We start from the raw sequence: 13,377 nt of genomic DNA, 5'->3' as shown, positions 1-13,377 counted from the left end.
AAACGCAAGTGAAATATTCCCAAGTGGAGACAATCTGCAATCACACAGCTCAGTGCCTAGTATATTTTAAATGCCCAATAAGTGGGAGCTGGTATGATCTTATTATTTATCATTATTTATTTTCTTGACATAATAGAGTCGCATGGCAACAAGGCTCTCTATGAGGCACCTTATAAATATAAAATGATTGTTTGTTTCAACGCCCACTGGAATCATCGTTAGCTTGAAGCCCAAATTTCCTCCACAAAAGCGACTCCACCTCTCACAGTGGCTGCCAGACTGGACTGTCATCAGCAGCTGTGTCCCAGCCGGCCCTAGTCATGGCTTACTGCCGAAGAGCATACTTGAGTGAATCCTTAAAGTCCTCTTGTCTCTGTGATTATTTCACTGTGTTTATAATACAGCAACTGCTGGAGAGCTGAGCTGCCCATTCATCTCTTGTGGCAGCCTTAACTCCGAGCTGGGGAGCCTACTGCTTCCTTGTGGACAGACTGATAACGGCCTCACATTGTGACCTACAGAGTCCCCATCCCCATTTTCAAAGATACATAATAATTTACTAAAATAAAAACTTGTTGCATTTCACAATTTGTGATTCACAAAGTTCAAATGTCTCTATTCTGAAGAAAGTGGAAAAATAACCAAAATGCATCTTTATATTTCACATTTTCTGTTTGCACAGAACTTATTCCTATGAAATGTCTACACAAGTTCAACTTTTTATGTTTGAGGAGAAAAAGCAAGACATTCATTTCCCTATTGCAGTCCTCAGTAGAATACTTGCTACTTACAGTATCTCAGAACTTAAGTTAAATCAAAACAAAAAATATCTTTACTGATTTCCTTCCTCAAAATCATTGTCTTGCTTTCTTTTCCAATCTCCTTTCAAAGGTATAGCTTTTAAAATTTACTGCAACTTCCATCATTTTCAAAATATACATATGAATCTATTTTCAAAAGTATATGACTTAATTTACTGCTTCTCTCCCTAATTTTCAAATGCAAATACCCAAATCATTTCTCAAGTGTATATTTTCATTGAAGTAGGTTTACTTATGAGTTCAAATGCCTTCCTCTTCTCTGATTTATAAAACTGTATCTGGCAATGTTGGGGGACATTGAATTGTTCCCATCTATAAAAGGGAGCCCATAAAATTGGTGGCTTAAGAACTGATGTATGAATAGTCTCCAGCTGGTGACTCATGGCCAATCTGTCTCATTTCTTCCTATATACACATTTTACACAACCAACAAAAATCATGTTTCAAAATCATCTAGGTCTGTGGTCTTATTTCCACTTCCTTTAGTTCTAAGCCCTACTTATCACTCATATCTTGGTTCAAGCATCACTTCCTCAGGGAAACTTTCTTTGACCACATCCTACTCCTGCCACAGATTGGTTCAGCTACTCCAGTTATATGTTCTCCTTGCCCCTGGTCCTTTCTCACCGGAGTGTTTATTACAATTTTTACAGTTATAATTCTCTGCACTTCATTTGATTCACATCTATGTCTCTTCACTAGACTAAATTTGAGGAGCCTGATGTTCTCTTACTCTTGGGTACTGTGCCTAGAATAATTCTTGCCTCATAGTAGGAACTCCATAAGTATTTGGTGAATAAATGAATTTTTTAAAAAGTCAGTGAATGACGAGGTGAAAAATGAATGGCTAAATTTCCCAGCACCATGATTAACACATGGTGGCACTTAATAAAATGATAGCTATCTTTATTCTTAGTTCCCATTCCTGATCAGATCAATTTGCTAAGTGTTTCAGTTTGTGGAAGATGTGATTATGCTTTCAGAAACTGGAAGTCGGCCGGGCACAGTGGCTCATGCCTGTAATCCCAGCACTTTGGGAGGCCGAGGCGGGTAGATCATCTGAAGTCAGGAGTTTGAGACCAGCCTGGCCAACCTGGTGAGACACTGTCTCCACTAAAAATACAAAAATTAGCTGAGCGTGGTGGCGCATGCCTGTAATCCCAGCTACTCAGGAAGCTGAGGCAGGAGAATTACTTGAACCCAGGAGATGGAGGTTGCAATGAGTGGAGATCATGCCACTGCACTCCAGTTAGGGAGAGAGACTCCATATATATATGTGTGTATATGTATATGTATATGTATATGTATATATGTATATGTATATTTTTTTTTACCTTGATTTTCTAAATCATTTTACTAAAACAGTTAATTTTTAATGTTCACTTTTTCCCTAGTCAGGAAATATATTACCAATAGTCAACAAAGTTATTGAAACATTTTTCAATCTTCAAATTTCATTTTAATTTGAATATTTTAATAAAATTATTGCAGTTTTAACACTTTCTAAAGAAAAAGTACAATCATCCAAATAAAATGGGAGATTTCTGGATATTTAATGTTTTTATGCTATAATAAAGTCAATCGTAATTTTTGATCCTCAGTTTGTTGATAACAAGATCTCAGAATTACTTGATTTTATGTCTACATGGAAAATTTGCAACTTGTGCATAATTACCATTCCATTCATCTTACATTAATTTCTTGAAATGATTTTACTTATAGCTCATTGACAATGAAGATATTTTTGGAAGCTGTTTTCTCCCATTGGAATAATTTTGTAAATAAAATATTTACATATAGTATTATTCCTGTAAATCTTTCTCTTCAAACCAAGTATCACAACTCATCCTGTCTTTAATTGGCTTGCCAAACTTTCCAGTAATCTTATTTATTTTTTTCTGAGTTGTAGAAAAGAATTTTCCAAGGTATGGGTGGGTGAAGAGTTCACTTAATCACCTCATTCATTCAGTGCCTAGATGTCGGCTGCACATTTCTGGCCTCTCTCTATCCAGCTGTGATGAGCTTCACTGCATTCGAGTGCTTGCATTGCAGGTCTTGGAGGAAGCAACACTGTCACGCCTATGAATCTGTGTACGTGGCTTCTTCATCCTGAAATATTATCTTCTTTCTTATTCTTTGCCTAAATCTTGCTGGACCTTCAAGATTTGCTCAGGCACCACTTTCTTTAGGAAGTCTTTTTGTATGTAATAAAAGAAACCAACTAAAATTAGATCATGGCAAAAAGGAGGGACATTGTTTTAAGAATAAAGAAATATTTAAAACCCAAAGACAGTAAGTGAGGGAGAGTAGAGCCACGCAGGTCAGGACCGGGGCCCAACAATCAGGTCACTTCATATTCCCTCCTGTCTCTGTTTCTTTCCAAGAGCTTGCTCTGTGCTTGCCTTTCTGTGTATACCAGATTCCTCTGCTGACTCACTTTGTACACAGCACTGTATGGTCTCCCTCAGCCCCTTTTGCTATTAGGTTGGCGCAAAAGTAATCGTGGTTTTTGTCATTACTTGTAAAATTGTAAAAACCATTAATTGTAAAAACCATGATTACTTTTGCACCAGCCTAATACGTCATGATCTTCTAGCTATGTCTGCTGCAAAATTCTCAAGCAACAGAAAACCTCAAACCAAGCCAAGGAAACCTCAGTCCCAGCTGAGTCAACGAGTTGCTGGATTTCTGTGAGGCCTCCCTCTCTGTTCAAATTAGTCATGGGGCAGTGCCATGTCCCAGGATCTGTGGGGCTGCCCCTTCTACCGGCTGTCAGGAGAATAGGTTTTCCAAAGTGACTACAGGATAGGTGTAAACAATCATGGTCAAAAGGACTATCGCCCTCAATTTGGAATTGGTGCCTTTCCTATGGGCTCCAATACATTGTACTTTTCTTTCATAGCTGTTAACACACTGAATTGCAATTAACTGTTAATATATTTCTCTGTCTTCCCCACTGGGCTAGAAGTTTCTTGTAAGAATCGCCCATTTGGCCGGGCGCGGTGGCTCAAGCCTGTAATCCCAGCACTTTGGGAGGCCGAGACGGGCGGATCATGAGGTCAGAAGATCAAGACCATCCTGGCTAACACGGTGAAACCCGGTCTCTACTAAAAATACAAGAAAATTAGCCAGGCGAGGTGGCGGGCGCCTGTAGTCCCAGCTACTCAGGAGGCTGAGGCAGGAGAATGGCGTGAACCCGGGGGGACGGAGCTTGCAGTGAGCCGGGATCGCGCCACTGCACTCCAGCCTGGGGCACAGAGCAAGACTCCGTCTCAAAAAAAAAAAAAAAAAAAAAGTGGGCCATTCTTTTTTTCTTTTCTTTGTCCCTATTGTTTCTAATACAGTCCTTGGTATACAATGTGTTCAAAGGGCAGATATGTTATTATTCAGTATAAACATTTGCAATTGATCTTCCATATTATTATGGTAATGATATGTTAATCAATTAAATATATTAATAAGGTAATATTTTGCTTCTCTCTTCTGGAATCCTAGAGTCCAAGGGCTCTGGTTTTATTTTCTTCATAGACTAGACCTCACCTCCAGTTTTCTCTTGATAAAAGGGAAGAGACAGTCACCAGTTGCAAGGAGGCAGAAAAATAATCTGGCCTTCTAACGACTTCTTAAACAGATTTTCAACCAACTGTCCTGTTTTCTAGTCCTACCTTCATCCTTTAACAGAACTACCTGGTGCAGCCCAACTTGGTTTCATCTTTTTTTTTAGATGGAGTCTCACTCTGTCGCCCAGGCAGGAGAGCAGTGGCATGATCTCAGCTCACTGCAACCTCCGCCTCACAGGTTCAAGCAATTCCCCGGCCTCAGCCTCCTGAGTAGATGGGATTACAGACACCTGCCACTACACCCATACAATTTTTGTGTTTTTAGTAGAGACAGGGTTTCACCATGTTGGCCAGGTTGGCCTCAAACTCCTGACCTCGTGATTTGCCCACCTCGGCTTCCCAAAGTGCTAGGATTACAGGTGTGAGCCACTGGGCCTGGCCGCTGGTTGCATCTTGACTGTCTCCACATCTGTTTTAGGGTTAAACTTTCTTGGGTCTACTAAAGCAATTACCAAGTGTCCATTTGTTTGCCCATCTAATATTCTATTAATCACCCTCTTTGTCTTTATGGATTTATGTCTTTAAAAAAATAAACAGATCTGGCATGGTGGCTCATACCTGTTATCCCAGCACATTGGGAAGCCAACACAGGAGGACTGCTTGAAGCTAGGGTAACAAAGCAAAACCCTGTCTGTACCAAAAATTAAAAAACTAGATAGGTACATTGGCTTCCACCTGCAGTTCCAACTACTTGGGAGGCTGGGGTGGGAGGATTGTTTGAGCCCAGGATTTGAAGGCTGTAGTGAGGATATGATTGTAACCACTGCACTCAAGAGTCTGGGTGACAAGAGAAAGATACTGTCTCAAAAAAAAAAAAAAAAAAAAAATCAAGAAAGTGAATATAAATGTGTATGGTAGATCCATCCTCTTTTCCCAGAAGTCCGTTTGCATTAATTCATTTTTTATTTAAAAATTTTGCATTAGTGAGGTATATTTTATATACACCAAATGTTTTGATTTTAGGTGTACTATTCAATAGGTTTTGACCTATACATAGGCATTCAATGTTCCAGTTTCTCACTAGAGCCACTTATTCCTTCAACCTCCCTCCTTTCTACTACTCTTGTTCTTTGACGTTATCATGACCTTTTCTCCCAGTTTATCACATCCATCATTTCTTAACTTCATTTAGTAGTTGTGGTTGAATTGTGTTCCCCAAAAAGTGATGTTGAATTCCCAAATCTGTAGGATCTGTAGTGTTTGTGTCACCTGTTTCATTCACGAAGTCGGGAATTTGTGACTTCTTTTTTTCCTGATAGGAGTGATTAGAAGTTTATCAATTTTATTAAGCTTTTCAAAGAAACATCTTTTGCTGGGCGTAGGGGCTCAGGCCTGTAATCCCAGCACTTTTGGAGGCCAAGGTGGGTGAATGACTTGAGCTCAGGAGTTTGTGATCAGCCTGGGCAATATAGTGGGACCCCACCTCTACAAAATTTTTTTAAAAATTAGCAGGGCATGGTGGTGAGTGCCTTTGGTCCCAGTTACTTGGGAGGCTGAAGTGGGAGAATTGTTTGAGCCCAGGAGGTCAAGGCTGAAGCCACGATCTGTCCACTGTGCTTCAGCCTGGGTGACAGAATAAGATCCTATCTCAAACAAACACGAATCTTTTGATATTGATTTCTCTACTTTTTTTTTTTGCTTTCAATTTCATTAATTTCTGCTCTTCTCTGGTATTATTTTCTTCCTTTTGCTTATCTGAATTTAATTTGTTCATCTCTTTTTTTTATTATTATTTTCTTCCCTTTGCTTATCTGAATTTAATGTGTTCATCTCTTTCTCTCTCTCTCTTTTTTTTTTTTTAATTTGAGACAGAGTCTTGCTCTGTTGCCCAGGCTTGAGTGCAGTGGCACGATCTCTGCTCACTGCAACCTCCACCTTCTGGGCCCAAGTGATTCTTGTACCTCAGCCTCCCAAGTAGCTGGGACTACAGGCACGTGCCACCATGCCTGGCTAATTTTTTTGTATTTTTAGTAGAAACGGGGTCTCACCATGTTGTCCAGGCTGGTCTTCAACTCCTGAGCTTAAGCCATCCATCTTCCTCAGCCTCCCAAAGTGTTGGGATTACAAGCATGAGTCACCTCACCTGGCTTAACTGGAGTAGTTCTAATTCCATTTTACCCTCTCATGCTGTGTGTCTTACTTCTGTGTATATTACAAATCCCATGATAAATCGACATTAATTTGTCTCAATTGAATTATACTTTAAAGAGATAAAAATGAGAAAAATTATATTTATCCAAACATTTGTAATTTCTTTACTGTTTATTCTTTTTTATAGATCTAAATTTCAGCCTGGTATCATTTTCCTTCTGCCTGAAGAATCTCCTTTAATATTTTTCGTAGTGCAATTCCAGGGATATATTCTCTCAGTTTTGTTGGTCTGAATATGTCTTTATTGTATCTTTGTTTTTTTAAGACATTTTAACTGGGTGTGTAAGTCCATTCTCACACTGCTATAAAGAGCTACCTGAAACTAGGTAATTTATGAAGAAAAGAGGTTTAATTAACTCTCAGCTCCACAGGCTGTACAGGAAGCATAGCAGGAAGACCTCAGGAAACTTACAATCATTGCTGAAGGGCAAAGGGAAGCAAGCACCTTCTTCACATGGCGACAGGAGAGAGAGTGAAGGGGGAGGGGCCACACACTTTTAAGCAATCAGTCCTCATGAGAACTCACTTACTATCATGAGACCAGCAAGGGGGAAAATCTGCCCCCATGATTCAGTCACCTCCCACCAGGTCCCTTCCCCAACACTAGAAATTACAATTCAACAGGAGATGTGGGTGGAGACACAGAGCCAAACTACATCACTGGGTAAAGAATTAAAGTTTGATAAACGTTTTCTGTCTGTCTGTACTTTAAAGATATCACTCCATTTTCTTCTAGCTCAAACACATTTGGACAAGAAGTCTTCAATAACTCTTATCTTTTTACCCTTTGTATACAATGTATCTTTTTGTTTAACTGCTTTTAAGATTTTAAAAAATACTCTTTTTCAGCAATTTGACTATGAGATGCCTTGGTGTGGTTTTTTGGTGTCTATTCTGCTTGGTATTTGTTAAAATTCTGGAATCCATAGGTTCATAGTTTTCTTCAAAATGGAAAAGTGTTATTCCATTATTCTTTCAGATATTATTTCTATCCATCGTTTTTGTAGAACCCTAATACACGTATGCTAATTATATGTCCCTTAGATACCTAATGCTCTGCTAATTTCTTTTTGGTCTTATTTTTCTCTGTGTGCTTATTTTGCATAGTTTCTTTGTAGCAAATATTCTCCTAGGTAGATGAAAAGGAAGGCCATGTTCTTGCCTCTGGCTTGGTTCTCTGCTTTCCATGACCATACATAACCAGCTTTGATGATTACATCAGTAGGAAAAAAATTGACATCCTATATTGGTGAATTTTAAAAAAATTGTTAAGATTTTTTATATATACATGTTAGATAAGGTCATATACTAGCAGGGGCATAAGTGAGTAATAATTTTTGACAAGAATGATGACGATTTCTTTTGTTTTGTTTTCCTGTGTGGGTGATTTGATCCCTAATCAACCAGAATTATCCATTTGTCTCAGAGCATGGGGAGGGAGATAAGATAGGGAGGCTGGGCCTCATTATGCCAAATATACAAAGAAAAAGAAATGATTATTGTTAGCTTTCTGCTGCAAAAATATAACTTTTATTACCCAGCAAAGCAAGGTGCTGTTAAGAGAGAAAATGATTTCTAAACTTCTTAAATTCCCACAAGCATTATTAAGAGTACGGTCTGAAAGACTTGAATATTCAGTTTACTGTAAACCATGGTTAGAAACAAGTCAGGAGGTGATGTACAGGAAGTCTCTGCTACCCTGGAATGAGAGAAAGGTGACTCTTTTGACTCTGCGGAGTATGGAAAAGAGTGAAAAGAGTTAAGGGGAGCTCCCAATCACACACCTTTATGATGCCTTTACTTTATGGTAAGCTGCCTTTATGATGCCTTTACTTATGGAGGAGACTGTTGGATGCGTGTTTCCGTCATCAATATGCAGGTGCTACTTCCAGTGTGTCTAAGCAGCATCCAAGGTAGTACTTTGAAGCTTCATTGACTCTCCTGTAGGAAGAGAGCAATCCAGAAGCTGCCCCATGACATTTGGGTCTATGGTGAGTACCTGAGTTGAGAGCCACTGGAGTAATACTGTGGACCTCACAGTTAAAGATGAAGTTATCCTAAACCAGAGAGCCAAAATTAAAGAGCTTAGACCATGGCTTTGTGGAGAATGTGGCTGTATTCAGAGGTGTCTGCTGCTGTACCATGAACTGAGGTAGAGTTTAGCTATGAAAGACCTCTGAGCCTTGATGAAGTTAAGAAAACAAGTCAGAAATTTGCCAGCAGCATCTCAGAAGATACAAGTGGAAAGTTCCCAGGGACCATATCGGACGAGACACTGAGCACATAGATCAGCAAGGACATAATGAAGAACTCAAAGAGAAGCAAGCCAATGCAAGGCCCATCTCACACTGCCACAACAACCCTGTCCAACTCCTGCCAATAAACATCTAGACACAATCCTGGGAGAGATTAAAGGCAGGAGAGAAAACAGGAATAATGAACACATCTATCTCCAAGCACTGAGTTACCACAAAGATACTGAAAAGTATTGAGATGATATGATCTCATTTCCCCTCCCCTACCCCTACCATCTCAATCCCTTCTTACCCAGTGGGATGAAGGCTTATAAAGACACTAGACCATTGTATATACACATCTGACTAGAAATGTGTAGATTTTTGTCTTTTCCATACTTTCCTAAAATTCCGAGTAATATCTGAAAAACAGACATGATGCCCACAATAAAGCAGAAGGAATGGTCCTTTAGAGCAATTTGTCTCAGAAGAAACTGCCCATGGAGACTTCATAATGTTTAGAAAATGTCAACAATAAATAGGAACCAGTGAAATTCTGGTGAACATTTGTTATCTTTGCTATCCAGCATGAAACTTCCTTTCTTCTGGAACAATATATCAGTTATACATTGAGGATCCAACCCCTTCTTAACCACCTTAAACCTTAACTCAGTTCAACACATGTTTTGGCTCTTTCTATACTACACCAATCACTGAGTTATCCTAAAGGATAGAAAGGGATTGAGATAATGTGATTTAGTATTTATAGAGTAGACATTGGCATAGATAGGGAATTCCTAGCCTACAGTTTAAATGACAGCTGAGGAAAAATTTTAATCCTTTGCAGACATAACTGCTACACCCTTACGACAGAGTTTGCAAATTAGAAGGCTAAGGATAAGTCAGTCTCACTGGTGCCTTTTTGTTTTTTTTGGCTTTCATGGTGTTTTAAAAAATATTGACTCATTTGCCAATATTTAAAAATTGAAAAAAATCTAATTTCTGGTACTTATTTGAAAATCTGGGATAGAGTTTCAGATATGAAAGTGAAAAGAGTGGCAAATTCATTTCACAAAATGCAAGTATTAAAATGAACAATACTCTCAACAACACCCATTTCAGGGTTTTGTAAACTGATCATAGGCAGTCAAGTTGGCCTTTTTTACTCCTGAAAAACTGCTAGAGCTTTAGATAACAACAGTGGGAGTTTGCAGCTTTCAGCCACTGTAGGGATAGACTAATTTGATAGAATCATGGTGCAGTGTGAAAACACTGCTTTGTAAAAGTGACAACACTGGTAAAAAGAAACAGAAAAATAATCAGAATTCGGAGTTGTTATAACATATATTTAAAAGTCAAGTTTTCAACTAAAACTACAATTCATACAAAGAAGATATTGTGACTCATACCCAGGGAAAAAATTAGTGTGTGTATGCAGATCTATATATACGTGTGTGTATATATGTGTGTGTGTGTATATGTACATACACATACATATACATACCTACACTCAATTTCTTTAAAAAGCATAAGATTATTTAAAGCTATTATTGTACCACTGCAACACTGACTTTACAAGACATATAGATTAATATATGACAGTAATAACATAAAAGAGGGATGAATAAATGGATATATATTATATGAAATGTGCTATATTTTACCAGAATTAAGTCAGTTTCAATCTGAAGTAGGTGGTAAGTTGAAAATACATATTGTAACTCCTAGAACAATGACTAAGAAAATAACTTTTAAAAAAGCTATAATTCAACAGAGAAATGAATATGGTATAAAAAGAGCATTTTTAATATATTCAAAGAAGTAAAGGAGGAAGAGAAAGACAAAAAATTAGATACAACAAATAGCAAACTGGCAGGCATAAATTGGAACATCAATCATTACATTGAATATGAATGATTAAATACTCAATTTAAAAGGAAGAGATTGTCAGACTAACCAAAAGCAAGATTTTATATTTAAAGTAAAAGAATAAGAAAAGATATATTATGTAAATAGTAACCATAAGAGAGCTGGATAAGCTAAATTAAGATGAGAAAAAATCAGTTTTAAGACAAGAAATAGAACACTAGAAAATTTAGGGCTAAAAAATTATCAGCACAGAGATGAAGGATGGCATTTCATAATGATTAAATGGATGATACATCAGGAAGATATAACAATTATAAATATATACCCACCCAACAGTAAACAGCAAAATAAACCTAATTGAAAGGACAAATAGACACCTCAACAATTATAGTTAGAGATTCCAAGACTCCTCTCTCAGCAATTACTTTTTAAAAAACTAAAGAGAAAATTGCTAAGGATGTAGACCTACACAATGATATTGACCAACTTGACCTAATTAGCATACACAGGACATTCTACTCGACAACAGCAGAATGCACATTCCTTCCCGGAGTACCTAGAACATTATTTGGGAATAGAATATGCTAGCTATAAATATCTATCTAATACTATATGTATAATATTGATTTCAGATCTATTATATATAATATCTATCTAACATATCTATTAATATATGACATTACATATTAGAAGGAAATGTATAGCTTTAAATGCTTACATTACAAAAGAATGAAGATCTGAAACCAGTCATATAAATTCTCACTTTAAGAAGCTAGAAAATTATTAGCATAGCAAACAAAGTAAGTAGAAGAGAGAGAAAAAAGAATAGAAACCAGCGAAATGAAAAATAAAAAATAATAGAAAATCCATTAAACTAAAAGTTGGTTCTTTGAAAAGGTTAACAAAACTGACAAACTTTTAGTTGGGCTTGCCAATATGAAAAGAGAGAAGACGGAAATCTCCATCAAAACCAGAAACAATGGAAGGGGCGTAAGTGTATACATCATAGAAGTTAAAAATATCATAAGAGAATATTATGAACAACTTTATGGACAAAAGGATGGAATGGAAAAATTCTTAGAAATTACAAAAAAACTGACCGAGGGGAAAAAAAAATACTATATCAAGTAAAGCAATTAATTTTTTTTTTTTTTTTTTGAGATAGGATATCACTCTGTCACCCAGGCTGGAGTGCGGTAGTGTCATTTCAGCTCACTGTAGCCTTGACCACCTGGGCTCAGGCAATTTTTCCCACCTCAGCCTCCCGAATAGCTGGGACTACAGGCGGGTACCGACACACCCAGCTAATTATTTTTATTTACTGTAGAGATAGGGTTTCATCATGTTGCCCAGGCTAGTCTTGAACTCTGAGGCTCAAGCAATTCACTGGCCTTGGCCTCCCAAATTGCTGGGATTACAGGCATGAGCCACCATGCCTTACTACAATTGGCTTTATAATCAAAATCTTTCCACAAGGAAAGCCTGGGTCTGAATGGCTTCATCTCAATAACTCTAACAAACACTTAAGGAAGACTGAATGCTCGTCCTACGCAAACTCTTTTGGAAAGTAGAGAAGGGAAAAGAAACACTTTCTGAGCTAATTTTATATGGTCAGCATTGTAGCTGACACAAAAGGCAAATAAACATCATAATAAAAGGAAATTAAAGACCAAGGAAATATAGATTGGAAGGAAAAAAGTAAACCTGTCATGATTTGCAGATGACATGATCTTGCATTTGGAAAATTCTAAGGAATCTACCAAACCAAATCAAACCAAACTATTAGAACTAATAAGCAAGTTGAGCAAAGTCACAGGATACAAGATAAACATATAAAAAATTAATCATATTACAGTATATTGATAATGAACAAACAATATGAAGTTAAGAAAATTATTCCATTCCTAATATCATCAAAAACATACTTAGGAGTAAATATGACAAAAGAAACCAAGACCTGTATGGTAAGAATACACACTGCTGAAAAAATTAAAGTCAATCTAAATAAATAAAGTGATATCCCATATTCACAGATTATAAGACTAAATATTGTTAAGATAGCAATTCTTCTCAATTTGATTTATAGGTTAAACATAATCCTATGAAAATATGTAGACTTTTAAAAAATAGAAATTGACAATGTAATTCTAACATTATATGGAAATACAAGGGTCTATAATAGTTAAAATAATTTTGAAAAGAAACAAAGTTGGAGGTATGCTAACTTATTTCAAAAATCACTATAAAGCCACAGCGATAAAAAATGTGGTATTTGCATAAGCATATACACATAAATTAGTGAAACACAACAGAGTTCAGAGATAATGTTAAGTGAAATAAGACAGGTACCTAAAGACGAATACCATATGATTTTACTTAAATGTGGACAGATTTGAACTTACAGACGTAGAAAGTAGAATGGTGGCAACCAGGAGCTCATGTGGGATGTGGTGTGATTGGGGAGATCCTCATCATAGGGCCAATCACAACAGGAATAAACTTCAACATTTATGGTAAATTAAATTTTGACATAGCTGCCAAGGTAATTCAATGGAGAAATGACAGTCTTCAAAAATTGGTGCTGGAACCATTGGGTATCCATGTGTACAACAATGAATTTAGACCCTTATCTCACACATTATGCAAAAATTAACTCAGAATGGTCCTAGCCCAAATATAAGG

The sequence above is a fragment of the Macaca thibetana genome, chromosome 4 (assembly GCF_024542745.1).
Source record: "Macaca thibetana thibetana isolate TM-01 chromosome 4, ASM2454274v1, whole genome shotgun sequence".
NCBI lineage: Eukaryota > Metazoa > Chordata > Mammalia > Primates > Cercopithecidae > Macaca > Macaca thibetana.
Note: the sequence above shows the minus strand (reverse complement) of the source record.